Below are 16,809 nucleotides of genomic sequence, written 5' to 3'. Positions count from 1 at the left end.
TGATTTCCAACTTTCAGAACACTACTATATCTAGTCACTTTTTCAGCTAAAATTGGTAAAAATGGTTATGAATGCCAAGTGTTCATAGGTAAAATGCTATACAAAATTAGATGACTTAACACACATTTCAGTGTCACTGTATTTTTTTTATTAATTATGATCGATTTATCACAATTTAATTATATAAGAGACAAGGGTTACAAACCGAAGAAAAATTTTAATCTAACTAAAGAGTATCGGGAATGACTCGGACGAAAAAGCGTAAGGGCATATTATTCAATATTACGAAAGACAATGGAATCTCCCTTGCAGATGGGATGACCACCGCTGAGTGGCATTAGATGGTAGAGATGCGAGTTAAGCGAAGGAGAAAATACCCTTGACGCTTTCGATAACTACCACAGTTTTAGAATCAATCTCACATATATATATGATCATCATCCGGTGATACCAGGACACATCCAGAGCTCAAGAAATCAAATTAACAAATTTTTGGACACGGCAGCCGAGAAAGGCGAAGAAGCAGCAAGAAGAACGAGGGTTGAGGCTGCACAATTGAAGACATTTAGTAATTTTATATATTTATATATACTTTTTGCACATTGAATTGTAATATAATTCTTTTGAGATTATTAATGAAAATTTTCAGTGTTGGTGATGCGTTGTGTTTATTTTTGTACTTCAAATTCTTTAGAATAAAATATTTGTCAAGTTAAAGTTGGAACACTTGAACTCAAAGTTACCATATTAAAGTCACCGGTTCACGTTGTGCATTTTGTAAACACCATTTCAAAATTAATAATGGTTTTTACATGCAAAGGGTTGGGGAGATGAAAATTTTGGCCCATACAAGTCTCGAACCTATGACCTTCGCGTTATTAGCACGACGCACTAACCAACTGAAGCTAATAGGCCTTTAATTTCTAACTTTCAAAACACTACTATATCTAGTCACTTTTTCAGCTAAAATTGGTAAAAATGGTTATGAAATGCCAAGTGTTCATATGTAAAATGCTACACAAATTAGATGACTTAACACATATTCAGTGTCACTGTATTTTTTATTTATTAATTATGATCGATTTATCACCAATTAATTATATGAGAGAAAAGGGTTACAAACCGAAGAAAAAATTTTAATCCTATCTAAAGAGTATCGGGGATGACTCGGACGAAAAAGCGTAGGGGCATATTATTCAATATTACGAAAGGACAATGGAATCTCCCTTGCAGATGGATGACCACCGCTGAGTGCATTAGATGGTAGAGATGCGAGTTAAGCGAAGGAGAAAATACCCTTGATTGTTTCGATAACTACCACAGTTTTAGAATCAATCTCACATATATATATGATCATCATCCGGTGATACCAGGACACATCCTGAGCTCAAGGAATCAAATTAACAAATTTTTGGACACAGCAGCCGAGAAAGGCGAAGAAACAGCAAGAAGAACGAGGGTTGAAGCTGCACAATTGAAGACATTTATATATGCTTTATGCACATTGAATTGTAATATAATTCTTTTGAGATTATTAATGAAAATTATCAGTGTTGGAATAAAATATTTGTCAAGTTAAAGTTGGAACATTTGAACTCAAAGTTACCATATTAAAGTTACCGATTCACGGAGATGAAAAATTTGGCCCATACAGGGGTCAAACTTGTGACCTTCGCGTTATTAGCACAACGCTCTAGCCAACTGAGCTAATAGGCCTCTGATTTCCAACGTTCAGAACACTACTATATCTAGTCACTTTTTCAGCTAAAATTGGCAAAAATGGTTATGAAATGCCAAGTGTTCATATGTAAAATGCTACACAAAATTAAATGACTTAACACATATTCAGTGTCACTATATTTTTATTTATTAATTATGATCGATTTATCACAAATTAATTATATGAGAGACAAGGGGTACAAACCGAAGAGAAAATTATAATCCTCCCGAAAGAGTATCGGGAATGAATCGGACGAAAAAGCTTAAGGGCATATTATTTAATATTACGAAAGACAATGGAATCTCCCTTGCAGATGGATGACCACCGCTGAGTGCATTAGATGGTAGAGATGCGAGTTAAGCGAAGGAGAAAATACCCTTGTTTGCTTTCGATAACTACCACAGTTTTAGAATCAATCTCACATATGATCATCATCCGGTGATAGCAGGACACATCCTGAGCTCAAGGAATCAAACTAACAAATTTTTGGACACGGCAACCGAGAAAGGCGAAAAAGCAGCAAGAAGAATGAGGGTTGAAGCTGCACAATAGAAGATATTTTATAATGTTTATATATTTATGCTTTATGCACATTGAATTGTAATATATTTCTTTTGAGATTATTAATGAAAATTTTCAGTGTTGGTGATGCGTTGTGTTTATTTTAGTACTTCAAATTCCTTAGAATAAAATATTTGTAAAGTTAAAGTTTGGAACACTTGAACTCAAAGTTACCGATTCACGGAGATAAAATTTTGCCCAATACAGGTCTCGAACCTGTAACTTTCGCGTTATTAGCACAACACACTAACCAACTGAGCAATTAGGCCTTTGATTTCCAACTTTCAGAACACTACTATATCTAGACACTTTTTCAGCTAAAATTGGTGAAAATGGTTATGAAATGCCAAGTGTTCATATGTAAAATGCTACACAAAATTAAATGACTTAACACATATTCAGTGTCACTGTATTTTTTATTTATTAATTATGATCGATTTATCACCAATTAATTATATGAGAGACAAGGGTTACAAACCGAAGAGAAAATTTTAATCTACCGAAAGAGTATAGGGAATGAATCGGACGAAAAAGCGTAAGGGAATATTATTCAATATTACGAAAGACAATGGAATCTCCTTTGTAGATGGGATGACCACCGCTGATTTCATTAGATGGTAGAGATGCGAGTTAAGCGAAGGAGTAAATACCCTTGACGCTTTCGATAACTACCACAGTTTTAGAATCAATCTCACATATGATCATCATCCGGTGATACCAGGACACATCCTGAGCTCAAGGAATCAAATTAACAAATTTTTAGACACGGCAGCCGAGAAAGGCGAAGAAGCAGCAAGAAGAACGAGGGTTGAAGCTGCACAATAGAAGACATTTTGTAATGTTTATATATTTATTCTTTATGCACATTGAATTGTAATATAATTCTTTTGAGATTATTAATGAAAATTTTCATTGTTGGAATAAAATATTTGTCAAGTTAAAGTTGGAACACTTGAACTCAAAGTTACCGATTCACGGAGATGAAAAATTTGGCCCATACAGGTGTCAAACCTGTGACCTTCGCGTTATTAGCACAACACTCTAACCAACTGAGCTAACAAGCCTTTGATGTCTAACGTTCAGAACACTACTATATCTAGTCACTTTTTCAGCTAATATTGGCAAAAATAGTTATGAAATGCCAAGTGTTCATATGTAAAATGCTACACAAAATTAAATGACTTAACACATATTCAGTGTCACTGTATTTTTTATTTATTAATTATGATCGATTTATCACCAATTAATTATATGAGAGACAAGGGTTACAAACCGAAGAGAAAATTATAATCCTCCGAAAGAGTATCGGGAATGAATCGGACGAAAAAAGCGTAAGGGCATATTATTTAATATTACGAAAGACAATGGAATCTCCCTTGCAGATGGGATGACCACCGCTGAGTGCATTAGATGGTAGAGATGCGAGTTAAGCGAAGGAGTAAGTACCCTTGACGCTTTTGATAACTACCACAGTTTTAAAATCAATCACACATATGATCATCATCCGGTGATACCAGGACACATCCTGAGCTCAAGGAATCAAATTAACAAATTTTTAGACACGGCAGCCGAGAAAGGCGAAGAAGCAGCAAGAAGAACGAGGGTTGAAGCTGCACAATAGAAGACATTTTGTAATGTTTATATATTTATGCTTTATGCACATTGAATTGTAATATAATTCTTTTGAGATTGTTAATGAAAATTTTCAGTGTTGGAATAAAATAATTGTTACCATATTATAGTTACCGATTAAATTTGGCCCATACAAGTGTCAAACCTGTGACCTTCGCGTTATTAGCACGACGCTCTAACCAACTGAGCTAATAGGCCTTTGATTTCCAACGTTCAGAACACAACTATATCTAGTCACTTTTTCAGCTAAAATTGGCAAAAGTGGTTATGAAATTCCAAGTGTTCATATGTAAAATGCTACACAAAATTAAATGACTTAACACATATTCAGTGTCACAGTATTTTTTATTTATTAATTATGATCGATTTATCACCAATTAATTATATGAGAGACAAGGGTTACAAACCGAAGAGAAAATTATAATCCTCCTGAAAGAGTATCGGGAATGAATCCGACGAAAAAACGTAAGGGCATATTAATTAATATTACGAAAGACAATGGAATCTCCCTTGCAGATGGGATGACCACCGCTGAGTGCATTAGATGGTAGAGATGCGAGTTAAGCGAAGGAGAAAATACCCTTGATGCTTTCGATAACTACCACAGTTTTAGAATCAATCTCACATATGATCATCATCCGGTGATAGCAGGACACATCCTGAGCTCAAGGAATCAAACTAACAAATTTTTGGACACGGCAACCGAGAAAGGCGAAAAAGCAGCAAGAAGAATGAGAGTTGAAGCTGCACAATAGAAGACATTTTGTAATGTTTATATATTTATGCTTTATGCACATTGAATTGTAATATATTTCTTTTGAGATTATTAATGAAAATTTTCAGTGTTGGTGATGCGTTGTGTTTATTTTAGTACATCAAATTCCTTAGAATAAAATATTTGTCAAGTTAAAGTTGGAGCACTTGAACTCAAAGTTACCGATACACGGAGATTAAAAATTTGGCCAATACAAGTCTCAAACCTGTAACCTTCGCGTTATTAGCACGACACTCTAACCAACTGAGCTATTAGGCCTTTGATTTTCAACTTTCAAAACACTACTATATGTAGAAACTTTTTCAGCTAAAATTGGTAAAAATAATTATGAAATGCCAAGTGTTCATATGTAAAATGTTACACAAAATTAAATGACTTAACACATATTCAGTGTCACTGTATTTTTTATTTATTAATTATGATCGATTTATCACCAATTAATTATATGAGAGACAAGGGTTACAAACCGAAGAGAAAATTTTAATCCTACCGAAAGAGTATCGGGAATGACTCGGATGAAAAAGCGTAAGGGAATATTATTCAATATTATGAAAGACAATGGAATCTTCTTTGTAGATGGGATGACCACCGCTGAGTGCATTAGATGGTAGAGATGCGAGTTAAGCGAAGGAGTAAATACCCTTGACGCTTTTGATAACTACCACAGTTTTAAAATCAATCTCACATATGATCATCATCCGGTGATACCAGGACACATCCTGAGCTCAATGAATCAAATTAACAAATTTTTAGACACGGCAGCCGAGAAAGGCGAAGAAGCAGCAAGAAGAACGAGGGTTGAAGCTGCACAATAGAAGACATTTTGTAATGTTTATATATTTATGCTTTATGCACATTGAATTGTAATATAATTCTTTTGAGATTATTAATGAAAATTTTCAGTGTTGGAATAAAATATTTGTCAAGTTAAAGTTGGAACACTTGAACTCAAAGTTACCGATTCACAGAGATGAAAAATTTGGCCCATACAGGTGTTAAACCTGTGACCTTCGCGTTATTAGCACGACGCTCTAACCAACTGAGCTAATAAGCCTTTGATTTCTAATGTTCAGAACACTACTATATCTCGTCACTTTTTCAGCTAATATTGGCAAAAATAGTTATGAAATGCCAAGTGTTCATATGTAAAATGCTACACAAAATTAAATGACTTAACACATATTCAGTGTCACTGTATTTTTTATTTATTAATTATGATCGATTTATCACCAATTAATTATATGAGAGACAAGCGTTACAAACCGAAGAGAAAATTATAATCCTCCCGAAAGAGTATCGGGAATGAATCGGACGAAAAAGCGTAAGGGCATATTATTTAATATTACGAAAGACAATGGAATCTCCCTTGCAGATGGGATGACCACCGCTGAGTGCATTAGATGGTAGAGATGCGAGTTAAGCGAAGGAGTAAATAACCTTGACGCTTTTGATAACTACCACAGTTTTAAAATCAATCTCACATATGATCATCATCCGGTGATACCAGGACACATCCTGAGCTCAAGGAATCAAATTAACAAATTTTTAGACACGGCAGCCGAGAAAGGCGAAGAAGCAGCAAGAAGAACGAGGGTTGAAGCTGCACAATAGAAGACATTTTGTAATGTTTATATATTTATGCTTTATGCACATTGAAATTTAATATAATTCTTTTGAGATTATTAATGAAAATTTTCAGTGTTGGAATAAAATAATTGTTACCATATTAAAGTTACCGATTAAATTTGGCCCATACAAGTGTCAAACCTGTGACCTTCGCGTTATTAGCACGACGCTCTAACCAACTGAGCTAATAGGCCTTTGATTTCCAATGTTCAGAACACAACTATATCTAGTCACTTTTTCAGCTAAAATTGGCAAAAGTGGTTATGAAATTCCAAGTGTTCTTATGTAAAATGCTACACAAAATTAAATGACTTAACACATATTCAGTGTCACTGTATTTTTTATTTATTAATTATGATCGATTTATCACCAATTAATTATATGAGAGACAAGGGTTACAAACCGAAGAGAAAATTATAATCCTCCCGAAAGAGTATCGGTAATGAATCCGACGAAAAAGCGTAAGGGCATATTAATTAATATTACGAAAGACAATGGAATCTCCCTTGCAGATGGGATGACCACCACTGAGTGCATTACATGGTAGAGATGCGAGTTAAGCGAAGGAGAAAATACCCTTGATGCTTTCGATAACTACCACAGTTTTAGAATCAATCTCACATATGATCATCATCCGGTGATAGCAGGACACATCCTGAGCTCAAGGAATCAAACTAACAAATTTTTGGACACGGCAACCGAGAAAGACGAAAAAGCAGCAAGAAGAATGAGAGTTGAAGCTGCACAATAGAAGACATTTTGTAATGTTTATATATTTATGCTTTATGCACATTGAATTGTAATATAATTCTTTTGAGATTATTAATGAAAATTTTCAGTGTTGGAATAAAATATTTTTCAAGTTAAAGTTGGAACACTTGAACTCAAAGTTACCGATTCACGGAGATGAAAAATTTGGCCCATACAGGTGTCAAACCTGTGACCTTCGCGTTATTAGCACGACGCTCTAACCAACTGAGCTAATAAGCCTTTGATTTTTAACGTTCAGAACACTACTATATCTAGTCACTTTTTCAGATAATATTGGCAAAAATAGTTATGAAATGCCAAGTGTTCATATGTAAAATGCTACACAAAATTAAATGACTTAACACATATTCAGTGTCACTGTATTTTTTATTTATTAATTATGATCGATTTATCACCAATTAATTATATGAGAGACAAGGGTTACAAACCGAAGAGAAAATTATAATCCTCCCGAAAGAGTATCGGGAATGAATCGGACGAAAAAGCGTAAGGGCATATTATTTAATATTAGGAAAGACAATGGAATCTCCCTTGTAGATGGGATGACCACCGCTGAGTGCATTAGATGGTAGAGATGCGAGTTAAGCGAAGGAGAAAATACCCTTGACGCTTTCGATAACTACCACAGTTTTAGAATCAATCTCACATATGATCATCATCCGGTGATAGCAGGACACATCCTGAGCTCAAGGAATCAAACTAACAAATTTTTGGACACGGCAACCGAGAAAGGCGAAAAAGCAGCAAGAAGAATGAGAGTTGAAGCTGCACAATAGAAGACATTTTGTAATGTTTATATATTTATCCTTTATGCACATTGAATTGTAATATATTTCTTTTGAGATTATTAATGAAAATTTTCAGTGTTGGTGATGCGTTGGGTTTATTTTAGTACTTCAAATTCCTTAGAATAAAATATTTGTCAAGTTAAAGTTGGAGCACTTGAACTCAAAGTTACCGATTCACGGAGATAAAAAATTTGGCCAATACAAGTCTCAAACCTGTAACCTTCGTGTTATTAGCACGACACTCTAACCAACTGAGCTATTAGGCCTTTGATTTTCAACTTTCAAAACACTACTATATCTAGACACTTTTTCAGCTAAAATTGGTAAAAATAATTATGAAATGCCAAGTGTTCATATGTAAAATGCTACACAAAATTAAATGACTTAACACATATTCAGTGTCACTGTATTTTTTATTTATTAATTATGATCGATTTATCACCAATTAATTATATATGAGACAAGGGTTACAAACCAAAGAGAAAATTTTAATCCTACTGAAAGAGTATCGGGAATGACTCGGACGAAAAAGCGTAAGGGAATATTATTCAATATTATGAAAGACAATGGAATCTTCTTTGTAGATGGGATGACCACTGCTGAGTGCATTAGATGGTAGAGATGCGTGTTAAGCGAAGGAGTAAATACCCTTGACGCTTTTGATAACTACCACAGTTTTAAAATCAATCTCACATATGATCATCATCCGGTGATACCAGGACACATCCTGAGCTCAAGGAATCAAATTAACAAATTTTTAGACACGGCAGCCGAGAAAGGCGAAGAAGCAGCAAGAAGAACGAGGGTTGAAGCTGCACAATAGAAGACATTTTGTAATGTTTATATATTTATGCTTTATGCACATTGAATTGTAATATAATTCTTTTGAGATTATTAATGAAAATTTTCATTGTTGGAATAAAATATTTGTCAAGTTAAAGTTGGAACACTTGAACTCAAAGTTACCGATTCACGGAGATGAAAAATTTGGCCCATACAAGTGTCAAACCTGTGACCTTCGCGTTATTAGCACGACGCTCTAACCAACTGAGCTAATAGGCCTTTGATTTCTAATGTTCAGAACACTACTATATCTAGTCACTTTTTCAGCTAATATTGGCAAAAATAGTTATGAAATGCCAAGTGTTCATATGTAAAATGCTACACAAAATTAAATGACTTAACACATATTCAGTGTCACTGTATTTTTTATTTATTAATTATGATCGATTTATCACCAATTAATTATATGAGAGACAAGGGTTACAAACCGAAGAGAAAATTATAATCCTCCCGAAAGAGTATCGGGAATGAATCGGACGAAAAAGCGTAAGGGCATATTATTTAATATTAGGAAAGACAATGGAATCTCCCTTGTAGATGGGATGACCACCGCTGAGTGCATTAGATGGTAGAGATGCGAGTTAAGCGAAGGAGAAAATACCCTTGACGCTTTCGATAACTACCACAGTTTTAGAATCAATCTCACATATGATCATCATCCGGTGATAGCAGGACACATCCTGAGCTCAAGGAATCAAACTAACAAATTTTTGGACACGACAACCGAGAAAGGCGAAAAAGCAGCAAGAAGAATGAGAGTTGAAGCTGCACAATAGAAGACATTTTGTAATGTTTATATATTTATGCTTTATGCACATTGAATTGTAATATATTTCTTTTGAGATTATTAATGAAAATTTTCAGTGTTGGTGATGCGTTGGGTTTATTTTAGTACTTCAAATTCCTTAGAATAAAATATTTGTCAAGTTAAAGTTGGAGCACTTGAACTCAAAGTTACCGATTCACGGAGATAAAAAATTTGGCCAATACAAGTCTCAAACCTGTAACCTTCGTGTTATTAGCACGACACTCTAACCAACTGAGCTATTAGGCCTTTGATTTTCAACTTTCAAAACACTACTATATCTAGACATTTTTTCAGCTAAAATTGGTAAAAATAATTATGAAATGCCAAGTGTTCATATGTAAAATGCTACACAAAATTAAATGACTTAACACATATTCAGTGTCACTGTATTTTTTATTTATTAATTATGATCGATTTATCACCAATTAATTATATATGAGACAAGGGTTACAAACCAAAGAGAAAATTTTAATCCTACTGAAAGAGTATCGGGAATGACTCGGACGAAAAAGCGTAAGGGAATATTATTCAATATTATGAAAGACAATGGAATCTTCTTTGTAGATGGGATGACCACCGCTGAGTGCATTAGATGGTAGAGATGCGTGTTAAGCGAAGGAGTAAATACCCTTGACGCTTTTGATAACTACCACAGTTTTAAAATCAATCTCACATATGATCATCATCCGGTGATACCAGGACACATCCTGAGCTCAAGGAATCAAATTAACAAATTTTTAGACACGGCAGCCGAGAAAGGCGAAGAAGCAGCAAGAAGAACGAGGGTTGAAGCTGCACAATAGAAGACATTTTGTAATGTTTATATATTTATGCTTTATGCACATTGAATTGTAATATAATTCTTTTGAGATTATTAATGAAAATTTTCATTGTTGGAATAAAATATTTGTCAAGTTAAAGTTGGAACACTTGAACTCAAAGTTACCGATTCACGGAGATGAAAAATTTGGCCCATACAGGTGTCAAACCTGTGACCTTCGCGTTATTAGCACGACGCTCTAACCAACTGAGCTAATAAGCCTTTGATTTTTAACGTTCAGAACACTACTATATCTAGTCACTTTTTCAGATAATATTGGCAAAAATAGATATGAAATGCCAAGTGTTCATATGTAAAATGCTACACAAAATTAAATGACTTAACACATATTTAGTGTCACTGTATTTTTTATTTATTAATTATGATCGATTTATCACCAATTAATTATATGAGAGACAAGGGTTACAAACCGAAGAGAAAATTATAATCCTCCCGAAAGAGTATCGGGAATGAATCGGACGAAAAAGCGTAAGGGCATATTATTTAATATTAGGAAAGACAATGGAATCTCCCTTGTAGATGGGATGACCACCGCTGAGTGCATTAGATTGTAGAGATGCGAGTTAAGCGAAGGAGAAAATACCCTTGACGCTTTCGATAACTACTACAGTTTTAGAATCAATCTCACATATGATCATCATCCGGTGATAGCAGGACACATCCTGAGCTCAAGGAATCAAACTAACAAATTTTTGGACACGGCAACCGAGAAAGGCGAAAAAGCAGCAAGAAGAATGAGAGTTGAAGCTGCACAATAGAAGACATTTTGTAATGTTTATATATTTATGCTTTATGCACATTGAATTGTAATATATTTCTTTTGAGATTATTAATGAAAATTTTCAGTGTTGGTGATGCGTTGGGTTTATTTTAGTACTTCAAATTCCTTAGAATAAAATATTTGTCAAGTTAAAGTTGGAGCACTTGAACTCAAAGTTACCGATTCACGGAGATAAAAAATTTGGCCAATACAAGTCTCAAACCTGTAACCTTCGTGTTATTAGCACGACACTCTAACCAACTGAGCTATTAGGCCTTTGATTTTCAACTTTCAAAACACTACTATATCTAGACACTTTTTCAGCTAAAATTGGTAAAAATAATTATGAAATGCCAAGTGTTCATATGTAAAATGCTACACAAAATTAAATGACTTAACACATATTCAGTGTCACTGTATTTTTTATTTATTAATTATGATCGATTTATCACCAATTAATTATATATGAGACAAGGGTTAAAAACCAAAGAGAAAATTTTAATCCTACTGAAAGAGTATCGGGAATGACTCGGACGAAAAAGCGTAAGGGAATATTATTCAATATTATGAAAGACAATGGAATCTTCTTTGTAGATGGGATGACCACCGCTGAGTGCATTAGATGGTAGAGATGCGTGTTAAGCGAAGGAGTAAATACCCTTGACGCTTTTGATAACTACCACAGTTTTAAAATCAATCTCACATATGATCATCATCCGGTGATACCAGGACACATCCTGAGCTCAAGGAATCAAATTAACAAATTTTTAGACACGGCAGCCGAGAAAGGCGAAGAAGCAGCAAGAAGAACGAGGGTTGAAGCTGCACAATAGAAGACATTTTGTAATGTTCATATATTTATGCTTTATGCACATTGAATTGTAATATAATTATTTTGAGATTATTAATGAAAATTTTCATTGTTGGAATAAAATATTTGTCAAGTTAAAGTTGGAGCACTTGAACTCAAAGTTACCGATTCACGGAGATGAAAAATTTGGCCCATACAGGTGTCAAACCTGTGACCTTCGCGTTATTAGCACGACGCTCTAACCAACTGAGCTAATAGGCATTTGATTTCTAACGTTCAGAACACTACTATATCTAGTCACTTTTTCAGCTAATATTGGCAAAAATAGTTATGAAATGCCAAGTGTTCATATGTAAAATGCTACACAAAATTAAATGACTTAACACATATTCAGTGTCACTGTATTTTTTATTTATTAATTATGATCGATTTATCACCAATTAATTATATGAGAGACAAGGGTTACAAACCGAAGAGAAAATTATAATCCTCCCGAAAGAGTATCGGGAATGAATCGGACGAAAAAGCGTAAGGGCATATTATTTAATATTAGGAAAGACAATGGAATCTCCCTTGCAGATGGGATGACCACCGCTGAGTGCATTAGATGGTAGAGATACGAGTTAAGCGAAGGAGAAAATACCCTTGACGCTTTCGATAACTACCACAGTTTTAGAATCAATCTCACATATGATCATCATCCGGTGATAGCAGGACACATCCTGAGCTCAAGGAATCAAATTAACAAATTTTTAGACACGGCAGCCGAGAAAGGCGAAGAAGCAGCAAGAAGAACGAGGGTTGAAGCTGCACAATAGAAGACATTTTGTAATGTTTATATATTTATGCTTTATGCACATTGAATTGTAATATAATTCTTTTGAGATTATTAATGAAAATTTTCATTGTTGGAATAAAATATTTGTCAAGTTAAAGTTGGAACACTTGAACTCAAAGTTACCGATTCACGGAGATGAAAAATTTGGCCCGTACAGGTGTCAAACCTGTGACCTTCGCGTTATTAGCACGACGCTCTAACCAACTGAGCTAATAGGCCTTTGATTTCTAATGTTCAGAACACTACTATATCTAGTCACTTTTTCAGCTAATATTGGCAAAAATAGTTATGAAATGCCAAGTGTTCATATGTAAAATGCTACACAAAATTAAATGACTTAACACATATTCAGTGTCACTGTATTTTTTATTTATTAATTATGATCGATTTATCACCAATTAATTATATGAGAGACAAGGGTTACAAACCGAAGAGAAAATTATAATCCTCCCGAAAGAGTATCGGGAATGAATCGGACGAAAAAGCGTAAGGGCATATTATTTAATATTAGGAAAGACAATGGAATCTCCCTTGCAGATGGGATGACCACCGCTGAGTGCATTAGATGGTAGAGATATGAGTTAAGCGAAGGAGAAAATACCCTTGACGCTTTCGATAACTACCACAGTTTTAGAATCAATCTCACATATGATCATCATCCGGTGATAGCAGGACACATCCTGAGCTCAAGGAATCAAACTAACAAATTTTTGGACACTGCAACCGAGAAAGGCGAAAAAGCAGCAAGAAGAATGAGGGTTGAAGCTGCACAATAGAAGACATTTTGTAATGTTTATATATTTATGCTTTATGCAAATTGAATTGTAATATATTTCTTTTGAGATTATTAATGAAAATTTTCAGTGTTGGTGATGCGTTGTGTTTATTTTAGTACTTCAAATTCCTTAGAATAAAATATTTGTCAAGTTAAAGTTGGAACACTTGAACTCAAAGTTATCGATTCACGGAGATGAAAAATTTAGCCCATACAGGTCTCGAACCTGTAACCTTCACGTTATTAGAATGACACTCTAACCAACTGAGCTATTAGGCCTTTGATTTCCAACTTTCAGAACACTACTATATCTATACACTTTTTCAGCTAAAATTGGTAAAAATGGTTATGAAATGCCAAGTGTTCATATTTAAAATGCTACACAAAATTAAATGACTTAACACATATTCAGTTTCACTGTATTTTTTATTTATTAATTATGATCGATTTATCACCAATTAGTTATATGAGAGACAAGGGTTACAAACCGAAGAGAAAATTTTAATCCTACCGAAAGAGTATCGGGAATGACTCGGACGAAAAAGCGTAAGGGAATATTATTCAATATTACGAAAGACATTGGAATCTCCTTTGTAGATGGGATGACCACCGCTGAGTGCATTAGATGGTAGAGATGCGAGTTAAGCGAAGGAGTAAATACCCTTGACGCTTTCGATAACAACCACAGTTTTAGAATCAATCTCACATATGATCATCATCCGGTGATACCAGGACACATCCTGAGCTCAAGGAATCAAATTAACAAATTTTTAGCCACGGCAGCCGAGAAAGGCGAAGAAGCAGCAAGAAGAACGAGGGTTGAAGCTGCACAATAGAAGACATTTTGTAATGTTTATACATTTATGCTTTATGCACATTGAATTGTAATATAATTCTTTTGAGATTATTAATGAAAATTCTCAGTGTTGGAATAAAATATTTGTCAAGTTAAAGTTGGAACATTTGAACTCAAAGTTACCATATTAAAGTTACCGATTCACGGAGATGAAAAATTTGGCCCATACAGGTGTCAAACATGTGACCTTCGCGTTATTACCACGACGCTCTAACTAACTGAGCTAATAGGCCTTTGATTTCTAACGTTCAGAACACTACTATATCTAGTCACTTTTTCAGCTAATATTGGCAAAAATAGTTATGAAATGCCAAGTGTTCATATGTAAAATGCTACACAAAATTAAATGACTTAACACATATTCAGTGTCACTGTATTTTTTATTTATTAATTATGATCGATTTATCACCAATTAATTATATGAGAGACAAGGGTTACAAACCGAAGAGAAAATTATAATCCTCCCGAAAGAGTATCGGGAATGAATCGGACGAAAAAGCGTAAGGGCATATTATTTAATATTACGAAAGACAATGGAATCTCCCTTGCAGATGGGATGACCACCGCTGAGTGCATTAGATGGTAGAGATGCGAGTTAAGCGAAGGAGAAAATACCCTTGATGTTTTCGATAACTACCACAGTTTTAGAATCAATCTCACATATGATCATCATCCGGTGATAGCAGGACACATCCTGAGCTCAAGGAATCAAACTAACAAATTTTAGGACACGGCAACCGAGAAAGGCGAAAAAGCAGCAAGAAGAGTGAGGGTTGAAGCTGCACAATAGAAGACATTTTGTAATGTTTATATATTTATGCTTTATGCACATTGAATTGTAATATATTTCTTTTGAGATTATTACTGAAAATTTTCAGTGTTAGTGATGCGTTGTGTTTATTTTAGTACTTCAAATTCCTTAGAATAAAATATTTGTCAAGTTAAAGTTGGAACACTTGAACTCAAAGTTACCGATTCACGGAGCTGAAAAATTTAACTCAAAGTTACCGATTCACGGAGCTGAAAAATTTGGCCAATACAGGTCTCGAACCTGTAACCTTCGCATTATTAGCACGACACTCTAACCAACTGAGCTATTAGGCCTTTGATTTCCAACTTTCAGAACACTACTATATCTAGACACTTTTTCAGCTAAAATTGGTAAAAATGGTTATGAAATGCCAGGTGTTCATATGTAAAATGCTACACAAAATTAAATGACTTAACACATATTCAGTGTCACTGTATTTTTTATTTATTAATTATGATCGATTTATCACAAATTAATTATATGAGAGACAAGGGGTACAAACCGAAGAGAAAATTATAATCCTCCCGAAAGAGTATCGGGAATGAATCGGACGAAAAACCTTAAGGGCATATTATTTAATATTACGAAAGACAATGGAATCTCCCTTGCAGATGGGATGACCACCGCTGAGTGCATTAGATGGTAGAGATGCGAGTTAAGCGAAGGAGAAAATACCCTTGACGCTTTCGATAACTACCACAGTTTTAGAATCAATCTCACATATGATCATCATCCGGTGATACCAGGACACATCCTGAGCTCAAGGAATCAAATTAACAAATTTTTAGACACGGCAGCCGAGAAAGGCGAAGAAGCAGCAAGAAGAACGAGGGATGAAGCTGCACAATAGAAGACATTTTGTAATGTTTATTTATGCTTTATGCACATTGAATTGTAATATAATTCTTTTGAGATTATTAATGAAAATTTTCAGTGTTGGAATAAAATATTTGTCAAGTTAAAGTTGGATCATTTGAACTCAAAGTTACCATATTAATGTTACCGATTCACGGAGATGAAAAATTTGGCCCATACAGGTGTCAAACTTGTGACCTTCGCGTTATTAGCACGACGCTCTAGCCAACTGAGCTAATAGGCCTCTGATTTCCAATGTTCAGAACACTACTATATCTAGTCACTTTTTCAGCTAAGATTGGCAAAAATGGTTATGAAATGCCAAGTGTTCATATGTAAAATGCTACACAAAATTAAATGACTTAACGCATATTCAGTGTCACTGTATTTTTTATTTATTAATTATGATCGATTTATCACCAATTAGTTATATGAGAGACAAGGGTTACAAACCGAAGAGAAAATTTTAATCCTACCGAAAGAGTATCGGGAATGACTCGGACGAAAAAGCGTAAGGGAATATTATTCAATATTACGAAAGACATTGGAATCTCCTTTGTAGATGAGATGACCACCGCTGAGTGCATTAGATGGTAGAGATGCGAGTTAAGCGAAGGAGTAAATACCCTTGACGCTTTCGATAACAACCACAGTTTTAGAATCAATCTCACATATGATCATCATCCGGTGATACCAGGACACATCCTGAGCTCAAGGAATCAAATTAACAAATTTTTA

At 34.5% G+C, this 16,809-nt stretch overlaps 15 non-coding genes across 15 annotated transcripts; all 15 read right to left on the bottom strand.

The window, feature by feature from the left end:
• Positions 1-1,642: 1,642 nt before the first annotated feature.
• Positions 1,643-1,716, bottom strand: TRNAI-AAU. The gene has a single exon. It is a non-coding gene; the product is annotated as a tRNA-Ile (tRNA).
• A 760-nt stretch (positions 1,717-2,476) lies between these two features.
• On the bottom strand, positions 2,477-2,549 carry TRNAI-AAU. Its single transcript has one exon. It is a non-coding gene; the product is annotated as a tRNA-Ile (tRNA).
• Positions 2,550-3,271: 722 nt separating this feature from the next.
• On the bottom strand, positions 3,272-3,345 carry TRNAI-AAU. The gene has a single exon. It is a non-coding gene; the product is annotated as a tRNA-Ile (tRNA).
• Positions 3,346-4,037: 692 nt separating this feature from the next.
• Positions 4,038-4,111, bottom strand: TRNAI-AAU. Its single transcript has one exon. It is a non-coding gene; the product is annotated as a tRNA-Ile (tRNA).
• Positions 4,112-4,872: 761 nt separating this feature from the next.
• Positions 4,873-4,946, bottom strand: TRNAI-AAU. The gene has a single exon. It is a non-coding gene; the product is annotated as a tRNA-Ile (tRNA).
• A 722-nt stretch (positions 4,947-5,668) lies between these two features.
• TRNAI-AAU lies at positions 5,669-5,742 on the bottom strand. Its single transcript has one exon. It is a non-coding gene; the product is annotated as a tRNA-Ile (tRNA).
• Positions 5,743-6,434: 692 nt separating this feature from the next.
• Positions 6,435-6,508, bottom strand: TRNAI-AAU. Its single transcript has one exon. It is a non-coding gene; the product is annotated as a tRNA-Ile (tRNA).
• A 722-nt stretch (positions 6,509-7,230) lies between these two features.
• On the bottom strand, positions 7,231-7,304 carry TRNAI-AAU. The gene has a single exon. It is a non-coding gene; the product is annotated as a tRNA-Ile (tRNA).
• Positions 7,305-8,861: 1,557 nt separating this feature from the next.
• On the bottom strand, positions 8,862-8,935 carry TRNAI-AAU. Its single transcript has one exon. It is a non-coding gene; the product is annotated as a tRNA-Ile (tRNA).
• A 1,557-nt stretch (positions 8,936-10,492) lies between these two features.
• Positions 10,493-10,566, bottom strand: TRNAI-AAU. The gene has a single exon. It is a non-coding gene; the product is annotated as a tRNA-Ile (tRNA).
• Positions 10,567-12,123: 1,557 nt separating this feature from the next.
• TRNAI-AAU lies at positions 12,124-12,197 on the bottom strand. The gene has a single exon. It is a non-coding gene; the product is annotated as a tRNA-Ile (tRNA).
• Positions 12,198-12,919: 722 nt separating this feature from the next.
• TRNAI-AAU lies at positions 12,920-12,993 on the bottom strand. Its single transcript has one exon. It is a non-coding gene; the product is annotated as a tRNA-Ile (tRNA).
• Positions 12,994-13,754: 761 nt separating this feature from the next.
• Positions 13,755-13,828, bottom strand: TRNAI-AAU. The gene has a single exon. It is a non-coding gene; the product is annotated as a tRNA-Ile (tRNA).
• Positions 13,829-15,435: 1,607 nt separating this feature from the next.
• Positions 15,436-15,509, bottom strand: TRNAI-AAU. The gene has a single exon. It is a non-coding gene; the product is annotated as a tRNA-Ile (tRNA).
• A 732-nt stretch (positions 15,510-16,241) lies between these two features.
• Positions 16,242-16,315, bottom strand: TRNAI-AAU. Its single transcript has one exon. It is a non-coding gene; the product is annotated as a tRNA-Ile (tRNA).
• Positions 16,316-16,809: the final 494 nt, after the last annotated feature.

Source organism: Ipomoea nil, unplaced genomic scaffold (genome assembly GCF_001879475.1).
Source record: "Ipomoea nil cultivar Tokyo-kokei standard unplaced genomic scaffold, Asagao_1.1 scaffold1101, whole genome shotgun sequence".
Lineage (NCBI taxonomy): Eukaryota > Viridiplantae > Streptophyta > Magnoliopsida > Solanales > Convolvulaceae > Ipomoea > Ipomoea nil.
The sequence above is the reverse complement of the archived record's forward strand: the minus strand, read 5'-3'. Positions and strand labels throughout refer to the sequence as shown.